This window comes from Pelodiscus sinensis, chromosome 1, assembly GCF_049634645.1.
Source record: "Pelodiscus sinensis isolate JC-2024 chromosome 1, ASM4963464v1, whole genome shotgun sequence".
In the NCBI taxonomy this organism is placed as follows: domain Eukaryota; kingdom Metazoa; phylum Chordata; order Testudines; family Trionychidae; genus Pelodiscus; species Pelodiscus sinensis.
In genome coordinates, this window is record NC_134711.1 from 270,261,483 (window position 1) to 270,267,526 (window position 6,044).

Genomic DNA, 6,044 nt, shown 5'->3' on the forward strand with positions numbered 1-6,044 from the left:
TCCACAAACTTTCTAAGTGAACTCTCTGCTTCGTTATTTAAATCATTGATAAAGATATTGTACAGAAACAGATGCAGATCTGATCCCTGTGGAATTCCACTCGTTATGCCCTTCCAGAGTGACTGTTAACCACTGATAGCTACTCTCTGGAAATGGTTATCCAACCAGTTACGCACCTACCTTATAGTAGCTCCATCTAAGCTATGTTTCCCTATTATGTTAATGAGAAGGCAAAGCTGTATCAAATGCCTTACTAAAGTCTTGATATGCCATATCTACCACTTCCTCCTTTTCCCCAAGGCTTGTTATTCTGTCAAAGTAAGTTATCAGATTACTCTGACATGATTTGTTCTTTACAAATCCATGCTGAATATTAATTATCACTTTATTATCTTCTAGCTGTTTGCAAATGGATTCCTTAATTATTTGCTTCATTATCTTTCCTGCTACAGAAGTTACACTGACTGGTCTGTAATTTCCTGGGTTTTCCTTTTTTACCATTTTTATAAATGGGTACAATATTTGCCCTTGTCCAGTCTTATGGAATCTCTGCCATATTCCAAGACTTTTCAGAGATAATGGGTAAAGGCTCAGCTATCTCTTCAGTCAGCTCCTGGAGTATTCTAGAATGCATTCCTCAGGTTCTGGTGACTGAAGATTTACCTTGGTCTTTCCCTATTTTAGCTTCCATTTTCACTGGTGGTCACTATGGGTATGTCTAGACTACATGCCTCTGGTGACTACATGCCTTAGGCTACCCGGCATAGGCAAAGAAGCGAGGATTTAAATAATCCCTGCTTCATTAAAATAAACATGGCCGCCACGCTGTGCCAACGATCAGTTGATCCAGCATAGCGCGGTAGTCTAGATGGGAATCAGTCGCCTGGGGAAGCCTTTGCCAACTGATCCCTTATGCCTCGTGAAACAAGTTCAGCTGATCGTCGGCACAGCATGGCAGCCATGTTTATTTTAATGAAGCGGGGATTATTTTAATCCCCGCTTCTTTGCCTATGCCGGGTAGCCTAATCTACATGCCTCTGTCGTCAGAGGCATGTAGTCTAAACATACCCTATGTTAGGTGTCTAATCACTACTTATCTTCTAAGTGAAAACTGAAACAAATAAATCATTACACACCTCTGCCATTTCCACATTTTCTGTTATTGTTTCTGTCTCCTCATTGAATAACAGGCCTACCCCATCCTTGGTCTTCCTCTTACTTCTAATGTGTTGGTAGAATATTTTCTTGTTACTCTTTATGTCTCTAGCTAGTTTGAGCTTATTTCGTGTCTTGGTCTTTCTAATTTTGACACTACATACTTGCGTTATTTGCTTATATTCATCCTTTGTAATTTGACCTAGTTTCCACTTTTTATATGACTCCATTTTGATGTTTAGATAATGTAAGATCTCCTGGATAAGGCAGTGTGATCTCTTGCCGTACTTCCTATTTTTTCTACATAGTGGAATAGTTTGCTTTTGTACTCTTAATAATGTCTCTTTGAAAAACTGCTGTCTTCAATTGTTTTTTCATCTTAGACTAGCTTGCCATGGGAACTTACCTACCAGATTGCTAAAGGCTGCCTTCTTCTATTGTCTTTATTTTTCTGTTCTCTCTCTTACCATTCCTTAGAATCATGAATCCTGCCATTTCATTATTATTTTCATCCAACCTGCCTTCCACTTTCAAATTTCTCAACCAGTTCCTCCCTATTTGTCAAAATCAAAGCTAGACAAGCCTCTGTCAAATAGCTCTTTCCACCTTGTAAAATAAAAAAATAAAACATTCCAAGAACTTGTTGGATAATCAATGCCCCACTGTTTAATTTTCTAAACAGATGTCTGGGTAGTTGATCAACACCAAGTCCTGCGCTTTGGATGATATTGTTAGTTTAAAAAAAGCATCCTTCACCTTTTTTCCTGTTTAGATGACCTGTAATAGATCCTTCCCGTGACATCATCCTTGATTTTTACCCCTTTTATCCTTACTCATAGACTCTCTCGTATTTCCATCTCAGCCTCAGCCCAAGTGTATACATTTTTAATATATAAATCAATACCTTCTCCCTTTTGCCTCTGGCTGTCCTTTCTGAGAAAGCTGTACTTTCTATACCAGTATCCCAGTCATGTGCATTATCCAACAAAATCTCTGTGATGCCATATGATATATTTGTGTTTATTTTCTATCATTGTGAGTTCTGCCTGCTTATCCCCATACTTCTCATATTAGAATATGGATGTCTCAGGTACTGATTTGATTCTCCCCCCCCCCCCCCCCCGTCAGTTCTATCTTGTCTCTCCTTTATCCTGGATATTATACTCATATTCCTGCAGTTTCTGACTCTTCTCCCAGGTCTCCATGTTTTGACTTAACTGTGGGCTTTGGTAACCTGCCTCCCTTCAAACCTAGTTTAAAGCCCTCCTCGCTACATTTGCTTCATTTGTGTCTTTGCCTTACTTGATAGGTGGACTTCATCTCTGCTTAGCAGCCTTCTTCTTTGCAGCCATGCATTCACATCCAGGATGTATGTGTCTCTGCCTGGGCCCATATTCTTGACTTGAAGGACTGAAGAGGGCACCACCTGTGTTCCAATCTCCTTCTCCCATTCTCCCAGAGCCCTGTTGTCACTTCTGATTTGCTGAAGGTCATACCTCATAGTATCATTAGTGCCCATATGGATGAGTTGCAAGGGATAGTAGTCAGAGGGCTGGATGATCTTGATCAATCACAGCATAATGTCTCAGGTTCGAGCCCCTAGCAGGCAGTGTACCTCCCAGGATGCCATATCAAGGTCACAGATGGGTGTCTCCATCCCCCTCAGATGAGAGTGTACAACCACTACTACCTTCTCCGCACCGGACTTAACAAAGACCCCAACTATCTTACACATTACAAAGATAGCTTCCCCAATTATCACCTCTAATACTATTAACTCACAGACATTTCCCCTTCCCCACCTCTAATATCATTAACTCACTGGCATTCACCTTCCTTCTCCCCCCCCCCCCACATCCCCCTTCTGTTCTGTAATGTGATTTGTCCTTTTCATGTGTGTTCTTTTTTTTTTTTAATTGTATCCTTTGGTATATATGGTTGTGACTGTTTTCTTCCATTATTTGATCTGAGGAAGTGGGTCTGGCCCACGAAAGCTCATCATCTAATAAACCATCTTGTTAGTCTTTAAAGTGCTACATTGTCCTGCATTTTGCTTCAGGGAGTAGTGGCTGCAGACTGTCTAGTCTTGGGGGTAAATGGCTTCTCCTCCTCCACCTTAGGATGTGATTCCTCATCTCTTGTCTCCAGGGCAGCATAACAGTTCTTCATCACCATGGTGGGTGGTTTGGGAATACAGGTGGATCACAGCCTACTGCCTGTGAAACAGCCATTTTTTTCTTCTCCAGTGGTGAGACAGCAATCCTCTGTAGATGGATATATTTTTCAGTCTTTGATGTCTCCACATAAATATTCTCAGGGAATTCCTTGTGGGCACAGATTCTCCTCAGCCTAGCCACCTCCTCCTGCAACTCTCCCAGCTGCTTCCTTAGACATTCCACCAGCAGGCACTTTTCACATTGAATGGTCTTCCTAGACTGGCTTTCTGTGAGTAGAAAAAGGAGGCCACAGTCTCTGCAAAATTCCCCTCAGGATCTGAGTAGAGGCATCTGTGGTCAGGTTGTCTGTCTGAATACAGGCACAGGTGGAGAAGACAGGAGCAGTGTTGGAATTTCATAACAAATTCACCCTTAAACTAAGAAGCAGTGGGGTTCACATCAAGCATTATATAAATATAATTCCCTTATTTTTATAATTATTTATTATTTATGTTATAGAAGCATTGTCCTAATCAGGATTCTGGACCTTTTGTGCTAATCAGTGTAGAAACAGGTAAGAAGACACATCCTTGCCCCAAAGACATTTCAGTCTAAATGACAAAATAAGTCAAGTGTGTGTATGCTGGAAGAGTGAAGGCAGTGTTCAATAAAGCAACACTGAATGGATTCAGAACTGGCTGACAGATCTCAAAGAGTAGCAATCAGTGTGGACTAATCATCAAATCAATTGCTTAATGGGGTTCTGCAGAGGTCAGTACTAGCCCTGATGCTATTCAATGTTTTTATGGATGTTCTGGAGATAAATATAAAATAATCACTGATGAAATTTGCAGATGATGCAAAAGCTGACAGTATAATAAATAATGACAGGGCAACCTGCTTTACTTGGTAAGCTGGATCCAGTCAAACAACATGTGGTTTAATACAGCCAAATACAAAGTTATAAGCACAGGAGCAATTCTACAGGGCAGATCTAAATCAGGGAGTACTGTATCCAAGAAAGCAGTGACTCCGGAAAGAATGTAAGGTCTGGTACACACTTGCACTTTAGTCCAAAATTAGCCTCCTAAGGTGGATTTTCTAATTGATACGTCCACAATACCAAGCCCGTTTTTTCCAGAATAAGGAGCCATGGAATTCAAACTCTGTAGTCCTGTTTTCATGAGAAGCAACGCTATTCCAGAACTTATAAGTTCGAAATAAAATTAGCGTGGTCTCTCCGGTGCCCCAAATTCAAACTAATTAGCCTCCTGGAGGTCTCCTGCAGATCTCCAAAGCACTTTCTGGGACTTTGAGTATGAGGTAGACTTCATTAATGTGGATGCACTACCTTGGGCTACATTTGATTCTACCCCATAGGGAGGACACAGAACTTGGAATCTGTAAAATCACGTGCCCAGAAGTTGAACTTAGTAAATTCAAAATAATCACCTAGTGTAGATATGGCCTAAGGGTTATTGAAGACAAACAACTCAGCATGAGTGGCTGGTATAATACTATGGCAAAAAAGACTAGCATGATCCTTGGGTGCATAAAGAAAGAAATAGTTAGTTGGAGTAGGGAGGTGATTTTACTTATGTGCATGGTATTAGTAATACTTGAATACTGGTGCTGACATTTTAAAAAATAAAGCTGAAAGACTGGAGAAGGTGAAGAAACAATCCAAAAAAATAATTTGAGAACTATGCCTGACTGAATATTTTAAACAGCTCTTTCTGTTTAACTTGAGAGATGACTTGGCTATTGTGTGAAGTAACTTCAGAGAGAAATACTGGGTACTAAAAGGCTCTTTACTATAGCCGAGCATGAATCAATATTTGGAAGTTAAAGTTTGACAAATTAAAATGAGAAGGTATATTTTTAAACCATTGGAACTACCAAGGGAAACTATCGGTGGAAGTAGTGGATTTTCCATCTTTGTCTCTAATTTCTCCACATCTTTCTTAAAGAACTGGACACAATACTCCAATGGAGGCCTATTCAGTGCAGAGTAGAGAAGAAGAATGACTTCCTGTGCCTTGCTCACAACAGTCCTGTTAATCCATCCCAAAATCATGTTTGCTTTTTTGCAACAGAATCACACTATTGACTCATATTTAGCCTTTGGCCCACTATGACGTCTAGATCCCTTTCCGCAGTGTTTCTTCCTAGACAGTTGCTTCCCATTTTGTAAGTGTTAAACTCATTATTCCTTCCTATGTAGAGTACATAACATTTGTCCTTATTAAACTTCATCCTATTTATCTCAGATCATTTCTCCAGTTTGTCCAGATCATTTTGAATTTTGACCTTATCCTCCAAACCACTTGCAACCCCTCCTAGCTTGGTGTCTTCTGCAAATTTATTAAGAATATTCTCTATGCCAATATCTAAATCGTTGATGAAGATATTGAACAGAACCAGTCCCAAAACAGACCCCCTGGGAACCCTATTTGTTATGCCCTTCCAGAATAACTCTGAACCATTAATAGCTATTCTCTGAGAATGATTATCCAGCCAGTTATGAACTCACTTCATAATAGCCCCATCTAGGTTGCATTTCTCTAGTTTATTGATAAGGAGGTCATGCGAGACCATGTTAAATGCCTTATAATGTCTAGGTATAGCACATCCACCGCTTCTCCCTTACTTATCCACAAGGCTTGATATCAAAGAAAACTATCGAATTGGTTTGACATGATTTGTTCTTTACAAATCAATGCTAGCTATTAC